General features: G+C 41.9%; 1 long non-coding RNA gene across 18 annotated transcripts; it reads right to left on the reverse strand.

The window, feature by feature from the left end:
- Positions 1 to 1,801: 1,801 nt before the first annotated feature.
- LOC125514781 (uncharacterized) lies at positions 1,802 to 9,587 on the reverse strand. Of its 18 annotated transcripts, XR_015608768.1 has the most exons (12): positions 9,275 to 9,583; positions 9,012 to 9,187; positions 8,472 to 8,619; positions 7,990 to 8,126; positions 6,898 to 7,860; positions 6,509 to 6,747; positions 6,319 to 6,404; positions 5,212 to 5,394; positions 4,642 to 4,748; positions 3,915 to 4,070; positions 3,326 to 3,398; positions 1,802 to 3,211 (listed from the first exon to the last, which is right to left on the reverse strand). It is a non-coding gene; the product is annotated as an uncharacterized LOC125514781 (long non-coding RNA). The 18 variants fall into 18 exon arrangements; XR_015608767.1 differs by having other exon boundaries at positions 3,326 to 4,070; positions 9,275 to 9,587; XR_015608771.1 differs by lacking the exon at positions 3,326 to 3,398 and having other exon boundaries at positions 1,802 to 2,290.
- Positions 9,588 to 18,900: the final 9,313 nt, after the last annotated feature.

Here is an 18,900-nt window from a genome sequence, read left to right on the forward strand (position 1 = left end):
GGGATTGCTGTATCAACGAAGGCTGCAACGCGCTAAGAGCATCGCTAGCAAAATCATATTTTGAAATTTGAAAGCGTCAACAACTTTTTGAAAAAACTTGGATCCGTGAACAAAATTTTAAAATAGGAACATTTTTTGAAATTCCAAACACATTTTGAAAACACGAACATTTTTTAAACTTTTGAAAAATAATCCTAAAATAAGAGGATTTTTAAAATTTTCAATTTTGTTTTAACAAAAGTGAACAAATTTTGAAGATTTGGAACACTTTTTCGAAAAAAGGAAAACTAATAACCTATAAAAAGAAAAGATACGGAAAATAAAAATATTTGAACATTAATTCAAATTGTGATTTTTTTATGTGTACGCAAAAAGTAGAATGTGTATGAAATAGTAGACCTAAAAACATTTATAGAAAAGAAGTGCTAAACATGAACCCAAAAAAAATATTTTGAATGTGTACAAATATGTACATAGTGTCTAGATAAAAGTAGGCATCAAAAAATATACTCCCTCTGTTCCTTTATGTAATGTATACTTATATTTCCCAAAAATTACACAATGTAAGGTGTACTTTTCTTTTCCTCTCACTTTTCCGTGTACGCTCTTAAACCATCCCGTACATGACTTTCATAAAAACTAGTAGGATGCCCGTGCGTTGCTACGGGCTATAATGCATATAAATGAATCAAACTAATGATTAAGGTCGTCTTCAAAGTCGAACCTCGTTTCTTCCTCGTGCGTTTGGGCATGTTCGAACATCAAAAGGGCACCCAACAGGCTCCCTAAAATTCAATCTCTGGATAGTCCGGACTCCTCCAAATCTAGCCATATGTGGGTAAGAAATGTGGTTGTCCAAACTATGAGTCATGTTATCTCAAACACGCGGTCCAAACACAAAAACCCACCACCCAACGCGCCCTGACCTTTTCCTGCCAGACCCTCTCCCTCCCGCTCGAATTTCCGCTACAGTAGGGCATTTTTCACTCGAGCCCTCCCCTTTAAAATCAGATGACGCCCACCTTACCTTCATCATGGTGCCCCTCAAGGAGGAATCCCCCCACCAATCGCCTTGCTCTCTGCCCTGATCGCCTGCCCAGTGTTCGTGCCGACCCACCACTGCCATCAAGGGGGGGGGGGGGGGGGGGGGAGGCGTGCGTCTCTGACACCCACGTTGTAACATACGGTTGAATATTGTGCATTACCATGAAATAAAAATATGATGTCCGTTGTTATGCATGCAATTGATATGCCGCCGTGTCTGTAACTCTTGAAGCAACCAACCAATGCATTTACCCTTCTATCCTAACTAAAAAAGTATATTATTAACTCTTAAAGCAACCAATCAATGCATTTACCCTTCTACCTAACCCAAAAATTATACAACTTGATGAAAACAATATATGAATCGCTCGCTTATGCAATTTGATGCAAAGCCATCTCTAATGAAATACATTTTTTTCACATTTGCTAATGTAGAGAAATTATTCCCGGTCATTCTCAACCTCACTCTTATGACATGCTGATGTGTTTCCTTACAAAAAGAAAACTATGCATCGAAATGTTCATCCGAGAGCAACTTGCACCTACTCCCACCTCCCATAAGATGTATATTTTTCACCCTCACCTCTCTAGGATACATAGGCATTTTTGTTATCCTTTTATCCCACAATAGCCGGTCAACCTCCAACTCTATTGTGGTCTTCAATATAAGCCAACTATGTAAAGTACTTCCTCCGTACCAAAATAAGTGACTCAACTTTGTACTAACTTTATACTAAACCAACAGGCCATCATCAGATGAAGACAATAAAGGTGGCAATTTAAAGATGTAATGCACAACAATGACTACAGGTGATAAATAGTATGAACATGTTTTACACTTATACATACACATACACACTCTAATACAAATCAAGGTCATGAGATAGTCTACCTTGTTTCAAGCTATCAAGATCATACTCTGGTTGTCGACGGTAATTTCTCTTACACAAAAACTATTGTGTAAGAGATCTTCGGTTTCTGACATTGGAACTAAATCTGATCCTCTTCCATTCACAAATCATCGGTTTCTTGCTCTTGATGTCTTGTATGCCACCACCTTCTTGCCTTCTTTCCAAGTTGGGTTGCACAGTCTCAAGAGGAACACAAGCCAAAGCCAACACCTACTTTGTCCCTCCATCATTCAACACTCTCCAAGACATCCTTTCTAAGCGTACACAACCCTTTGCTCATCTTTAGTCAACTGCCTTTTTAGAAGCCTACCCACTTGATCCGCAAGTTAACAAATCTGGAATTACTACTGTTATGAAAAATGCTACCATTCCTATTATGAAAAATATGTTGGCATGCTATACTATTGCAAAATCTAACCTTCCTATTTTCAAAATAAAGTTAGCTCCTACTCTTTCATGATTGTTCCATCTAGTAGCCTACAATTGCATGTTACTATTGCAACTCCGCAAAAGGAAAAACAAACCTACAACAGAAAATCTATTACTTATCAAATTTGCTGGTTTCAAACCAGTGAGGAAACTGAAATGGCACGAATATGAAATCGCATGTTTGGTTGTCCACTGAATTGCTCCTTGAAATGCCTTTGAGGTTTCAATACCAAATCATGTTTGGATGACAAACTTTGGAATTGCATAGCTATATTACCATGAAAATTATACCATGTTCTAGATGACTCAAAAATGAAATCTGATCACATGCGACTATAATTAAATGAAATAGCAGTAAAATAACAAATATTCTAGCAATGCATCTCCTTCAGCCATGGAGCAGAAGAGGAGCAGCAGCTCTTTCGGTCATGGAGCAGAAGAGGGGCAGAGGATGGTGGGGCGTGGCCGAGGAGGGCGGGGCATGGTGGCCGGGAAGGACGACACGGAGTGGCATATGGGAGCGGAGCGCGCCGGTCCTGGGCCGCCGCCGACCTCCATGGCGGGGTGTGGCTCGGTGGGGCGGAGAAGAGGAGTTGGGAAAGAGGGAAAGGACCGGGGAGGAGGGCATCCTTGACGCCGTCGGGCTCCATGGTGGTCGCCGCCGCCACCCACCTCCTAGGTCGCCGCGGCCACCCGCCCGCTACCTGCTAGGTCATCGCGAGGTCGCCCTCTCGCTCCTTTCTCTCTTTTATTTTCTGGTAGCGGGCTCGAACAGGTACGTTTTGCGGGAGGTTGGCCATTTCAGTCCAATTCGAAGGGGTAGCCCTCTGAAACATGCAAGGGAGACTTACGTGGTAGCCAAAATAGGTCTGAAATGGTTTTTCATTTCCAATACGAATTCAGTGTCCAGCCAAACAGCTGTATTGATATCACATGATTACCAAATCCATTTCCTGGGCACCAATGGAGACATCCAAACGCAGCGTCATACTCTTTCTTGCTCATTCCATGTTACTGTTGCAATAGTGAAACGAATAAAATGGATCTAGGGTGTTAACATCTAATCATTTCTTTTCTATTGTTTTCAAGGGTTTCCAAATATAAAAATAAATTAAGCATTATTACTTCCCTAATTCAAGATCTTTTTTGCCGGTTTCTGTAAATCAAATTTGCTCATACTCTTTGCTATTCATTCCATGTTACTGTTGCAGTAGTGAAACAAATAAAATAGATCTAGCATGGAAACATCTAATCATTTCTTTTCTATTCTTTTCAAGGGTCTCCAAATATAAAAATAAATTAAGCACTACATATTGTTAATATTATTTTTGACCTGATCATATCCCGATTGCGCAACCAGATTTTCTCAGTATTTGACATGATTGTCCCAATTGCAAAAACATATTTTCTCTTAATCTTTTTACCATTGTTGCTGCTATTTTCTTAATTGCACATGACAGGTTACTAATCCAAAAACTCATATAGAACATGATTATGTATGCTTGTTTGACAAGCAGATTTTTTGCTTACTGTTTAGGCCCTTTACGCGGTCGTTTCTGATACTACCCCAGACGTCCTGGCTATATGCTGCATATCGATGTTGCCTTGGGATCGCCGAGCCATCTCTGATTTCCTCTCGTGCATGTCATATGCAACCTTTATTTCTTCCGCACTCTCACCTAATATCTGTTAGTAAAAGTTAAAGTGAAACTCAATCCCTCGGCACTGAAAATTGCAGCCAATATTTCAATACACCGAACTTAATATAAATGTTTGGCTACAGAGTTCAAATCCAGGGATAGCCTTATCTCCCATGTGACTTCTTAGGCGTCAGGCCATCTTCATATGACAAAACAAATGAAACTTTGACCAAATTCAAGGAAATTCTCTGTTATTTTCCTTGCATGAAAACTGCCAGAACTGGTAGGCCTAGAGACAACACCGTACAACATGATCAGTTCTTTCAGAGTTCAATTTCAGTATGAATGAGTACATGCCTGAATTCCAAACACCAATACACACCACGTGACTGGACCGGGCAATATAGTTCTTACCCTTGGAGACTACACATACACATTGCTAAGATGTACACAACATAGGCAGAAATACCTCGACAACTTGAGAGCCCTGGGATTCATCCTGTGAAGGAAACCCCAAATGAAAAAAACTACTTAGTGTGTGTACGTTAGTCAGGAAGAGCACATGTGCAAGAAGCAGAGAACTCATGTAGAAGTAAAGTTGTATACGGACTTATTACCCGATGACACAGCAGCAGCCGTGGAGCACCGTTCGCTTCTGCACGTGCTCGTCCGCGCATGTCTCCACCACCGCCTTGCGCCTGACGTTGTCACCGTAGAACAAGAACTGCAGCAGTCCAGGAACCTCAACATCAGCAGGAAATTGTGATTTTCTTGTGCAACTTGATTCAATCACACAACTTATATGGTTAATAATATCAATTGTTGTCCAGATGTTAGTTTCTGGACCGAAAATGAGAAGAATACATACAAAAGAACTCATTCAAGACAAGAAATGAACTGAAAAAGAAGTGTTCAGTGCGAATCTCTAAAAACTACATAAGTGAAAATTGGAATACCAAAAAAGTAGTTGCAAACTACAAATAAAAATAAAAATTTAACAGCTAGAACTTTAGCTGCAGCATCCTACCAATGGCCAATTTACCATATGCATCATCCCAATTAACAAAGACGAAATTAGCAACACAGATGCAACATAACTTGGTAATAGCTTGGTTGAAAAATAACACAAATAACTTAACGACGGTGAAACAATGCAAATGTTAACCAATATGGAGGAGTATAGGAACCTTCTTTAGGTGTTCAGATTGCAATAGGTAGTCAGGTTCATCGTCATCATCCGAGTCCTGCCGTGGGATCCGCAAGCTGCATCTTCTGTGTTGGTGCCATCATCATCAAAGAGAACTATCTGATCCTCACCATAAGACCAACCAGGGAAACATCCAGTGATTCGATCAAAAAAAATCAAGAACCTGAAAATACAAGGACGACCGTCCATATCAGGGTGTGGCAATAATCTACTCAACCTTGCTATCATCAAGCAAAAGAAAATAAACCTTGAAGCTGCACAAACAACTACGATCATCAGGCACAAGAAAAGAAAGCTTGAAGCTACATAAATATTAACTACCGATCTGCTATGGCAATTTGATTTATTTAAAACCATCATTCATAAATCAGAATAGTAGTCAGAAGAAAAAAGTATCCCATGTTTTCGCAAAACAAATATCCTCAAGAAATAAATCCCATGTATGATTTGCAAACATGAAAAAACCTACGTGTTCTTCTGAAGCTATTGAAAAAATAGCAATCACTTTTACCATTTTAAGTACCCTACCTCTCATGTAAACTTTCACAATATTTACAGGTATGTCCTATGACGAAATAAATTCCATCCACATGGTTTTGCAAAAAAATGTCAAAATGTAAGATCGCTAACCTTTTTATGGTGGTCAAGAAAAATAAACTTTTTCAATGGTAAAACTAAAAGACCGTCCCTCCCTCCCTCTCCCATGCCGAGATCAACCACTAAGAAGTAACTATTAAGGTTTTGACTACATAGAGTAGAATTCCAAATGTGGATGTTTGTTGTGTTGAACTCCTTTTTGTAAAATTTATGAATGGTTGTTGTAAATATACTCATCCAAAAAAATTACATAGGCGATAATTTTAAATATAAAGGCAGTTTGATCATCTGTTCAACTCGGCAATAGATTATTTCACTCTGTTTTTCTCAAGGCAGTGGTGCAAGTGCTTCCGGGATGATGATTATCTGCATAATAATTTATTGTCTAAGTTGAACAAGAACATGAATGAGAAAAATAAATAGCTAGCCTAAACTTCTAGAAACCAGTTTTACAAGAAAGATCCCTTCCATGTGAAAATATAATACTTACCCAATATTGATAGCTATCCATTTTGTCACAGTCAGCACACAGAACTTAATTCCTGCTTGTGGGAGCTTTTCAATGCATTCTAGTACCTGAATTTAAAAGCACATGCACACAAATGAAATATAACTATTTAATATTAATTAGAATGATTTGAATAAAATGAATAAACCAGAAAAACTCATAAAATGCATACCTTTTTCTGGAGCTTGTCTTCAGCAGCAGTAGCACCAAAAGCAAGTCACACTCAATGTTGTCAGCAACCTCATGTTTTTTCATCTTTGTCAGCATCTGTTGGCAGTGCTGAAGTATTCATTGAAGTTCTCACGACCTTTCTCATCCAAGACATGCTATACAAGAAAAAATGTTCTTAGACCAGAATCACAATACACATTTTGTTGACTTCTAGTCTCTTCCCCAAATTATCTTCCAGAGCTGGTACACATGGAGAAAACAGACTTTTAGTCTCTTCTCAAATTATATTCCAGCCGGAGAACATGGAGAAGACAGATAAGGGAGCATGCGCAGTACAAAAGTTGACAATTATATGCGAAAACATACAGAAATTTAGAGTGACTGGAATACCTATGTATCCAAGACATGAGCTACTGAATTCCAAGAAATTTAGGTGCTCATACTTTCTGTCGGAAAATGTAAAAGGTCAAATACATTCTGGTTATGATTGGATTCACAAATAAATATACATGTTTGTGTGAGAGGTTCTTCTTCCAGATCATAGATGATGGTCAAATCATCTGGCCAAAGACACCACTGTTTTGGCTATCCATTTCTTCAAAATCTTTAGGACATGTTCAGATACCCCAAAAAGAACACAACTGTAGATAAATAGTTTCAGATAGATTGTGGGTCGTCTGCATTTTGCATCACTTATATATCATGATCTGTGAAGATGACAACCCTATGATCTATAACAAGGATAGGCATAGCTACCAAAATCGAAATAGAAACGATGACTGACTATGAAAAGAGGCAATGGAGGGGGATTTGTATTACCAAAGTTCCCGATTAAATCTGCACCAACTTATGCGAAGCATTGTGTGATTCATATGAACTCGCACCAAATTTTGCATTCCAAAAAAAATCATGGCCATGAACCTTAAGAACCAAAATAGGCGCGAACTGCGAAGTCATGTGGCAGGTGGCTCCACCAATCGTGCGCGTCGCCAAGCAGTTGAGGCGTGTGGCAACGAACAAATCAAGGTGCGAGCCATAGAGCTGCTGAGACGCGAGGCAGCGCTGTCCATATGTGTCCCCTCAGCATCAGCCTTAGTGCTGCTCATTCATAAGCTCTAGTACGTGGGTGCATGCGCGCCAGAGGAGGTCAGCGAACGAATCAAGGTGCGAGCCATAGAGTTTCTGAGACGCAAGGCGGCGCTGTCCATATGTGTCCCCTCAGCATCAGCCTTAGTGCTGCTCCATCATGAGCTCCAGTACGTGGGTGCATGCGTGCCAGAGGAGGTCGAAATTCCCCAATTCAGAGAGGGCGGGGCCGTGGATGCACACGAACATATTCTAAATGGGAATACCCTGCTACCGAGCAATAAACAGAGACAAAGCAATAATGAGAAGTAGCATGATTTAGTCAGCATCACTATAGTGGAAACTAATATTGTGAAATAGTAAGTCATGAATTTTTATTTATTTAGCCACAGATACCTCTGCTTTATAGGCTGCTAACAACTATAGAGACTAATCCATGGGATTACTGGAATACCCATCCTAATCTTCTTACTGGTTGCACATCATTCTTCATCAAATATGAGTCGGCCTCGCTTCTCACCAACCTACATAAACTGGTATTCATTCCATTCCAATGATTAAGGCATGCACCATAAGTACTTATATTTGACATGATCAAGAGCACCGTTAGTGGCAGTGTACATACAAGTGTATTGCAAATTTAAAATACGTATTAAGAAACTATTTCTTGTTCAAATTTCAAGCTAATATTAATATCTACAGATAAACTTAAATATGTTTCTAAACAAATAATGTTTTTTATCCAAATTTGTTGCTTCGCACCAGGAAGATTGGGAAAAAATAAAATAAAATGCCATCATAATCAAGCATTCCATTACATCTAATAAAGATTGGGAAAACACATATTCGATCACAAAACATTGTATAAAAAAACTTACATATGCTATCCAAACTCAGTGAAAACGTTGTGGGGTATTTGCTCAAATTCACATCATCGATAGCAAATGCAAACATAAGCAGAAGATCAAGTTTCAGATAGAAGGACAAAATCTTATTTATATTTGAAGCATGGACCTTGAAAATACCCTGCAAATAAACATGGAAAATACAAGCGAGTTTTTTCAACAAAGCTGATCCTATTGGAAAATGCCTACTAATTCAGGATGAGCGGGTAAGAAAGCATCAGACTAATATGGTGCAGATTTTGATTGGCTTACTATGGTACATGTAACTTTGAAATTGCCGTGAAGAAGCTCATATTCTAGGCACAAATGAGATCTGGGATATAGTATAAATGGACAAGCAGATCAGAGTTTATCATCTGCTTTCAAATTAATTGGAATATAGAGAACTCTGCCACAAGGAACCGCAGCCATAGCAGATCAGCCTGAATACAGGTAGCAACAAATCGAATTTTTGCATCACAACCTTTCTAGTTTTAAACGGAGAGAAGAAAGGAAAGAGCCAAAAATTCATACTAAGCAGGATTGGTGTCCGAGACGAGTCATACTCGAGGGACAGGTAGTTGAGGTATCCGTACATGTCGTCCACCGCGCCGTCCTTCCGGATGAACTCTGCCCCGCCGATCTTACCCACCCTTCTCTCCCCTGCCACGCTCCACGCCGGCGAGACGCCGATCCCTGCCCGTGGCGAGCTGGGGCCACAAGCAGGAGTAAGCGGATCGGCGTTTGAAAAGGGATCCACGATGGCAAGGGGTTCCGCGGCGACAAATATTTCTCACCGACGTAGCGACGAGATCGGCGGCGACGAACGGAGGTAGCGCAGGGATTTAGGGCACTCTGGAGTCCTCGATCCTTGATGCGAGCGCGAGGGCGGCGGCGAAGGGATGGATTTGCGATGGCTTCCGTCGAGGTAGCGCAGGCATCGGCGACGGCAAGTGCGAGAGCGGCGGCGAAATCTGGAGGCCTCGCTCGAGGGCACTCTCGCTCGTGCGTGCGAGTCGCCTGCTTTTTTTTCATTGTTTTTTCTTCGTAGGTTTTATTTCGTAGGTTTTTTCGCTGGTTCTTTTTCGTTGAGGCATGGGAGTGCGACGCGTGCGAGGGGACTGGAGTATGGAGGCACCAGTTTTTTAATCTATGGAGGTGGGATCGAACACGAAAATAAACCATTTCTAATGGGACGAAAATTGACCGGGGAAGATTACCAACTACTTCATTAGAAATAGAGATTAATACGTAGTCGTCAATAAAAATGTAGTGAAAAGGAATATTGCATACACATTCTCATCCCGCTGATTGATTTTATTATGGGGCAGCGAGATTCAGTTGCCTTACACTAGTTATTTAGTAGCTGCTAATTAAGTTGCTAACTATCTCCTTCGTCCCATAATATAACAGCGTTTTTGACACTGATGCAATGTCAAAAGCGCTTTTATATAATGGGACAGGGGGAGTATGTAATTAGTGAAGGGTATTTTCTTTCAAAATTCTCCTCAATTCTATGTCTTGGTCACGCCGAGTGAGTATATATTAAAAAATTATAATCATGTATGTATATGAAAAATATTGAACATATATAAAAAATGTTAATCATGCATTTGAAAAACATTGAATGTGTGTAAAAATATTCCTTATGTATAGGAAAAATGTACAATATTAATGAACGAAATTTGACAAAACATATGTTCAAAGAAAATATTAATCATGTACTTGAATTTTGAAGAACATATATAAGAAAAATGTTTCTTATGTATAAATAAAATGTACAATCTGTATGAAAAAATTACAATCAAAACATATATCTAAAAAATGTCAAATATGCATAATAAAAATGTTTCCTATGTGTAAAATAAATAAATAAATATGGATGAAAAAAGTAGGCATGAAAATATGTATCAGGAAAAATGTTAATAATGTATTTGAAAAGTGCTCAATGAGTATAAAAAATGTTATTAATGTAAACGAGATGTATCTGGCAGATCTTCTGTGGCTGCTCATCACCGAAGACCAAGGACTAGTGAAAATGCCATGACTCACGCCATGGACCTTGCATCGCATAGGTGAAATTTGGTCGACCAACCAAAGTTTAATTTAAGTTGTGGGTGTGATTATGATGTACTTTCTCTGTAAACAAATATAATGAAAGAGCATTTTCCTACTTTATGTTTTGGATGATGATGACAACCCTTTGTGATCTAATCGTATGCTATATGTTTCAGATTCTCGATACTTAGGCTTACATCGAATTGCTATTGCCTCTCGAAGGAAAAGATCGAAGACGTGTCCTCTACGCTTTTAGTTTCTTTGGTCGTAGAGTACCCGTACTATCAAGAGAGAATCCTCATTAGGAAGCTCTGGGGGAATCAGTTCACGTACACTTTTCTCACCCTCTCTTTGCCTTCGTCAGGTGTGTGTGAGATAGAGAGTTTTCCTTGCCTCTTCCCCTCTTTCCTGCTCACTGTTTCTGCCCAGCGGTTGTACCGCTCTCTGGAGCGGTTGTACCGCTGGGTCTTGTCCCTCACCAGCTTCGCTCAAGTGGTTGTACCGCTGCCTCCGGGCGGTGGTACCGCCACCATGCTCTGCAACAGCTGGGGCGGTGGTTCCGTCCATGCACCGCTCAAGTACCGCTCTCGCTTCTGGTTTGATGCGGTTCTTGGGCGGTAGTGGCCCGGTTGGTCCGGTCGTTCCACGATGACCGGTACCACCGGTGGTCCGAGCGGTTCTTCCGCTCAGAACTTAGCCGCCCAAGAGCTCAAGGCCATGCGGTTGTTCCGGCCAGGCACCGCCCAAGTACCGGTCAAGCTCCTGTTTTGATGCGGTGGTTGTGCGGTAGCCAGGCGGTTAGTCCGGTTATTTTTCTTAGCCGGTACTACCGCCCGCCTGTCCGGTTGTACCGCTTGGTAGGGTTCTGCAGTTACACCGTGAGTCCCAGTTGTACCGGGACGAGGACCGGTTGTACCGCTGCAGTGCAAAAAACGCAGTAACCGTTGGAAATGTGGGTGACTATTTAAGGGAGCTTCTCCCACCTACCACTCCCACTTTTGACCTCTCTCACTCCACCATTAATGCCCTTCAAGTTCTCTTGCCCGATCTCTCTCTCTAGCCACTCAAACTTGTTGATTTGCTAGGGATTGAAGGAGGAGACCTAGATATACACTTCCACCAAAGGATATTTACTTCCCCCATACTTTCTTGTGTGGATTTTGTTACTCTTGGGTGTTTGAGCACCCTAGATGGTTGAGGTCACCTTGGAGCCATATTCCATTGTGGTGAAGCTTCGTGGTTTTTGTTGGGAGCCTCCAATTAAGTTGTGGAGAGAGCCCCAACCTTGTTTCTAAAGGTTCGGTCGCCGCCTTCAAGGGCACCAATAGTGGAATCACGGCATCTCGCATTGTGTGAGGGCGTGAGGAGAATACGGTGGCCCTAGTGGCTTCTTGGGGAGCATTGTGCCTCCACACCGCTCCAACGGAGACGTACTTCCTCTCAAAGAGAAGGAACTTCGGCAACACATCCTCGTCTCCACCGTCTCCACTCTTGGTTATCTCGTCCCTTTATTTGAGCAAGCTTACTTGTTTCATATCTCTTGCTTGCTTGTGTACCTATCCTCGTTGCATCATATAGGTTGCTCACCTAGTTGCATATCTAGACAACCTACTTTGATGCAAAGTTTAAATTGTTAAAGAAAAGCTAAAAATTGTTAGTTGCCTATTCACCCCCCTCTAGTCAACCATATCGATCCTTTCAATTGGTATCAGAGCCTCGTCTCTCTATTAAGGACTTTACCGTCCAAAGAGTATGGTTGATACCGTAGACGGTGTGGAGGAACACTCCAGTGTGAATCCGATCTCATCTACGGGAGATGGGGGAACTTCGGTCTCTCGTGAGGAGTTCAATGTGGCCTTGGAGACATTGAAAACCTCCATGACGACCAAAGTCGAAAGCATGTTTACTAAATTTCTTGAGGGGCTTAAACTATCCACCGCACCGTTGAAAGTGGATGATCCCGCCAACAAGGTGACGGATGCTATCCCCGATAAGGGGGAAGCTAGTAGTGAAAAGGCTCCTTCTTCTAGTGGCAAGAATGGCACCGACATCTTTGTCCATGTGGAACCACCACTTGTTTATGGTGGACCGGTTCCTTCCACTCATTTGAATCATGCCGGTCCTCCCCCTAAGATTGTGAAAAATGAGGATTTTGATTCTTGGGTTTACCGCTTTAAACGTCATTTAAATCATGTGAACACTAACCTTTGGAGAATCATTGAAGAAGGTTTCTATCCACATGATCCAAGCAACTTCACTCCTCGAGAAGCCGCGGACAATCAATTCAATGAGAATGCTCTCTTCATCATTCAAGATGCAATTCCACCCGAAGACCTACCTCATCTTCGTCCTTTCGCCTTGGCCAAAGACGCATGGCATTGTGTCGTGTCTATTTACCGGGGAAGCGCAAGCATTCAACGCTCCAACTATGAAGTGGTACAAGATGAGGCCGATGAGTTTGCAATGAAGGAAGATGAAGAACCTCGTGAGCTCTATCGGAGAGTAACCAAACTCGCGGTCTCACTACGAGATCACGGGAGCAAGGACATGGATGACAATTGGATCAAGCGCAAATTCCTCAAGGCAATGATGCCCTATCATAAGGCCATGTCCTCCGTCATTCGTCAAAGACCGGACTTCCACACTTTGACCTCAAGCGAAGTGTTGGATGAGTTTGTGGCCATGAACATTTTGGACAAGACCGCCGACAATGCGGTGCTCCGTTCTCAATGTTGGGGAACGTAGCATAAATTCAAAATTTTCCTACATGTCACCAAGATCTATCTATGGAGTCATCTAGCAACGAGGGAGGAGTGGATCTACATACCCTTGTAGATCGTGCGCGGAAGCGTTCAAGAGAACGGGGTTGATGGAGTCGTACTCGTCGTGATCCAAATCACCGATGATCCTAGCGCCGAACGGACGGCACCTCCGCGTTCAACACACGTACGGAGCAGCGACGTCTCCTCCTTCTTGATCCAGCAAGGGGGAAGGAGAGGTTGATGGAGATCCAGCAGCACGACGGTGTGGTGGTGGAAGTAGCGGGATTCCAACAGGGCTTCGCCAAGCGCTGCGGGAAGAGGGAGATGTGTCATGGGAGGGAGAGGGAGGCGCCAGGTCTTAGGTGTTGCTGCCCTCCCTTCCCCACTATATATAGGGCCAAGGGAGAGGGGGGGCGCAGCCTTGGCCCTTCCTCCAAGGAAGGGTGCGGCCAAGGGAGGAGTCCCTCCTCCCCAAGGCACCTCGGAGGTGCCTTCCCCCTTTAGGACTCTTCCTTTTCCTTGACTCTTGGCGCATGGGCCTCTTGGGGCTGGTGCCCTTGGCCCATATAGGCCAAGGCGCACACCCCTACAGCCCATGTGGCCCGCCGGGGCAGGTGGACCCCCGGACCCCTTTCGGCACTCCCGGTACAATACCGATAAGGCGCGAAACTTTTCCGGCGACCAAAACAAGACTTCCCATATATAAATCTTTACCTCCGGACCATTCCGGAACTCCTCGTGACGTCCGGGATCTCATCCGGGACTCCGAACAACTTTCGGGTTACCGCATACTAATATCTCTATAACCCTAGCGTCACCGAACCTTAAGTGTGTAGACCCTACGGGTTCGGGAGACATGCAGACATGACCGAGATGACTCTCCGGTCAATAACCAACAGCGGGATCTGGATACCCATGTTGGCTCCCACATGTTCCACGATGATCTCATCGGATGAACCACGATGTCAAGGACTTTATCAATCCCGTATACAATTCCCTTTGTCTATCGGTACGACACTTGCCCGAGATTCGATCGTCGGTATCCCGATACCTTGTTCAATCTCGTTACCGGCAAGTCTCTTTACTCATTTCGTAACACATCATCCCGTGATCAACTCCTTGATCACATTGTGCACATTATGATGATGTCCTACCGAGTGGGCCCAGAGATACCTCTCCGTTTACATGGAGTGACAAATCCCAGTCTCGATTCGTGCCAACCCAACAGACACTTTCGGAGATACCTGTAGAGTACCTTTATAGCCACCCAGTTACGTTGTGACGTTTGGCACACCCAAAGTATTCCTACGGTACCCGGGAGTTGCACAATCTCATGGTCTAAGGAAATGATACTTGACATTAGAAAAGCTTTAGCATACGAACTACATGATCTTGTGCTAGGCTTAGGATTGGGTCTTTGTCCATCACATCATTCTCCTAATGATGTGATCCCGTTATCAACGACATCCAATGTCCATGGTCAGGAAACCGTAACCATCTATTGATCAACGAGCTAGTCAACTAGAGGCTTACTAGGGACATGGTGTTGTCTATGTATCCACACATGTATTTGAGTTTCCTATCAATACAATTCTAGCATGGATAATAAACGATTATCATGAACAAGGAAATATAATAATAATCAATTTATTATTGCCTCTAGGGAATATTTCCAACAATCTCCCACTTGCACTAGAGTCAATAATCCAGTTCACATCGCTATGTGACTAACACTCAAGGTCACATCCCCATGTGACTAACACCCAAAGAGTTTACTAGAGTCAATAATCTAGTTCACATTACCATGTGATTAACACTCGATGAGTTCTGGGTTTGAACATGTTATGCTTGTGAGAGATGTTATAGTCAACGGGTCTGAATATTTCAGATCCGTATGTACTTCGCAAATCTCTATGTCATCTTGTAGATGCAGCTACTACGCTATATTTGGAGCCATTTCAAATAACTGTTCTACTATACGAATCCAGTTTACTACCCAGAATAATCTGGATTAGTGTCAAAGTTTGCATCGGCGTAACCCTTTACGACGAACTCTTTTACCACCTCCATAATCGAGAAAATTCCTTAGTCCACTAGTTACTAAGGATAATTTTGACCGCTGTCCTGTGATCCATTCTTAGATCACTCTTGTACCCCTTGACTAACTCATGGCAAGGCACATTTCAGGTGCGGTACACAGCATAGCATACTGTAGAGCCTATGTCTTAAGCATAGGGGACGACCTTCGTCCTTTCTCTCTATTCTGCCGTGGTCGAGCTTTAAGTCTTAACTTCATACCTTACAACTCAGGCAAGAACTCCTTCTTTGACTGATCCATCTTGAACACCTTCAAGATCATGTCAAGGTATGTGCTCATTTGAAAGTACCATTAAGCGCTTTGATCTATTCTTATAGATCTTGATGCTCAATGTTCAAGTAGCTTAATCCAGGCTTTCCATTGAAAAACACTTTCCAAATAACCCTATATGCTTTCTAGAAATTCTATGTCATTTCTGATCAACAATATGTCAACAACATATATTCATCAGAAATTCTATAGTGCTCCCACTCACTTCTTTGGAAATACAAGTTTCTCATAAACTTTGTATAAACCCAAAATCTTTGATCATCATCAAAGCATACATTCCAACTCCGAGATGCTTACTCCAGTCCCTAGAAGGATTGCTGGAGCTTTGCATACTTATTAGCATCTTTCGGGATTGACAAAACCTTCCGGTTTGTATCACATACAACCTTTCCTCAAAAAAACGTCGAGGAAACAATGTTTTGACATCCTATCTGCAAGATTTCATAAATAATGCAGTAATCGCTAATATAATTCCAACAGACTCTTAGCATCGCTACGAGTGAGAAAGTCTCATCGTAGTCAACTCCTTGAACTTGTCGGAAAACATCTTAACGACAAGTCGAGCTTTCTTAATGGTGATACCTACCATCATTGTCCGTCTTCCTTTTAAAATCCATCTGTACTCAACAGCCTCACGACCATCGAGCTGTTCTGTCAAAGTCTACACTTTGTTTCCATACATGGATCCTCTCTCGGATTTTATGGCCTCGAGCCATTTATCGGAATCCGGGCCCACCATCGCTTCTCCATAGCTCGTAGGTTCATTGTTGTCTAGCAACATGACTTCCAAGACAGGATTACGTACCACTCTGAAGTAGTACGCATCCTTGTCATCCCACGAGGTTTGGTAGTGACTTGATCTGAAGTTTCATGATCACTATCATAAGCTTCCACTTCAATTGGTGTAGGTGCCACAGGAACAACTCCTGTGCCCTGTCACACACTAGTTGAAGAGACGGTTCAATAACCTCATCAAGTCTCCACCATCCTCCCACTCAATTCTTTCGAGAGAAACTTTTCCTCGAGAAAGGACCCGATTCTAGAAACAATCCCTTGTTGCTTTCGGATCCGAGACAGGGGGTATACCCAACTGTTTTGGGTGTCCTATGAAGATGCATTTATCCGCTTTGGGTTCGAGCTTATCAGCCTGAAACTTTTTCACATAAGCGTCGCAGCCCCAAACTTCTAAGAAATGACAGCTTAGGTGTCATCTCATCGGAATTACGTGGTGCCCTATTTAAAGTGAATGTGGTTGTCTCTAATGCCTAACCCATAAACTATCGTGGTAATTCGATAAGAGACATCATGTTATGCATCATATCCAATAGGGTGCAGTTATGATGTTCGGACACACCATCACACTACGGTGTTCCAGGCTGTATTAGTTGTGAAACAATTTCCACAATGTCTTAATTCTGTGCCAAACTCGTAATTCAGATATTCATCTCTATGATCATATCATAGATATTTTATCCTCTTGTCACGACAATCTTTCAACTTCACCCTGAAATTACTTGAACCTTTCAATAATTCAGACTCGTGATTCATCAAGTAAATATAGTCAACATCTACTCAAATCATCTGTGAAGTAAGAACATAACGATATCCACTACATGCCTCAGCACTCATTGGATTGCACACATCAAAATGTATTACTTCCAACAAGTTGCTTTCTAGTTCCATTTTACTGAAAACGAGGCTTTCAGTCATCTTGCCCATGTTGTATGATTTGCATGTCTCAAGTGATTCAAAATCAAGTGAGTCCAAACAGTCCATTTGCATGGAGTTTCTTCATGCATATAAACCAATAGACATGGTTCGCATGTCTCAAACTTTTCAAAAATGAGTGAGTCCAAAGATCCATCAACATGGAGCTTCTTCATGCATTTTATACCGATATGACTTAAGTGGCAGTGCCACAAGTAGGTGGTACTATCATTACTATCTTATATCTTTTGGCATGAACATGTGTATCACTATGATCGAGATTCAATGAACCATTCATTTTAGGTGCAAGACCATTGAAGGTATTATTCAAATAAACAGAGTAACCATTATTCTCCTTAAATGAATAACCGTATTGCGATAGACATAATCCAATCATGTATATGCTCAACGCAAACACCAATCTCGATGGTAGAGGGAGCGTACGATATTTGATCAACCTTGGAAATACTTCCAACACATATCGTCATCTCACCTTTAGCTAGTCTCTGTTTATTCCGTAGCTTTTATTTCGAGTTACTAACACTTAGCAACCGAACCGGTATCTAATACCCTGGTGCTACTAGGAGTACTAGTAAAGTACACATTAACATAATACATCCAATATACTTCTATCGACCTTGCCAGCCTTCTTATCTACCAAGTATCTAGGGTAATTCTGCTCCAGTGGCTGTTCCCTTTATTACAGAAGCACTTAGTCTCGGGTTTGGGTTCAACCTTGGGTTTCTTCACTAGAGCAGCAGCTGAATTGCCGTTTCATGAAGTATCCCTTCTTGCCCTTGCCCTTCTTGAAACTAGTGGTTTCACTAACCATCAACAATTGATGCTCCTTCTTGATTTCTACTTTTGTGGTGTCAAACATCGCGAATATCTCAAGGATCATCATATATGTCCCTGATATATTATAGTTCATCACGAAGCTCTAGCAGCTTGGTGGTAATGACTTCGGAGAAACATCACTATCTCATCTGGAAGATCAACTCCCACTCGATTCAAATGATTGTTGTACTCGGACAATCTGAGCACAAGCTCAACAATTGAGCTTTTCTCCCTTAGTTTGCAGGCTAAGAAAATCGTCGGAGGTCTTATACCTCTTGACGTGGGCACGAGCCTGAAATCCCAATTTCAGCCCTCGAAACATCTCATATGTTTCGCGACGTTTCAAAACGTCTTCGGTGCCTCAACTCTAAGCCGTTTAACTGAACTATCACGTAGTTATCAAAATGTGTATGTCAGATGTTCGCAACATCCATAGACAACGTTCGAGGTTCAGCACACTAAGCGGTGCATTAAGGACATAAGCCTTCTATGAAGCAATGAGGACAAACCTCAGTTTACGGACCAAGTCCGCATAATTACTACTATCAACTTTCAACTAAATTTTCTCTAGGAACATATCTAAACAGTAGAACTGAAGCACGAGCTACGACATAATTTGCGAAGACCTTTTGACTATGTTTAGGATAATTAAGTTCATCTTGTGAACTCCCAATCAGATAGACATCCCTCT

This window comes from Triticum urartu, chromosome 6A, assembly GCF_056163025.1.
Source record: "Triticum urartu cultivar PI428250 chromosome 6A, HENAU_Tu73, whole genome shotgun sequence".
Taxonomy (NCBI): Eukaryota; Viridiplantae; Streptophyta; class Magnoliopsida; order Poales; family Poaceae; genus Triticum; species Triticum urartu.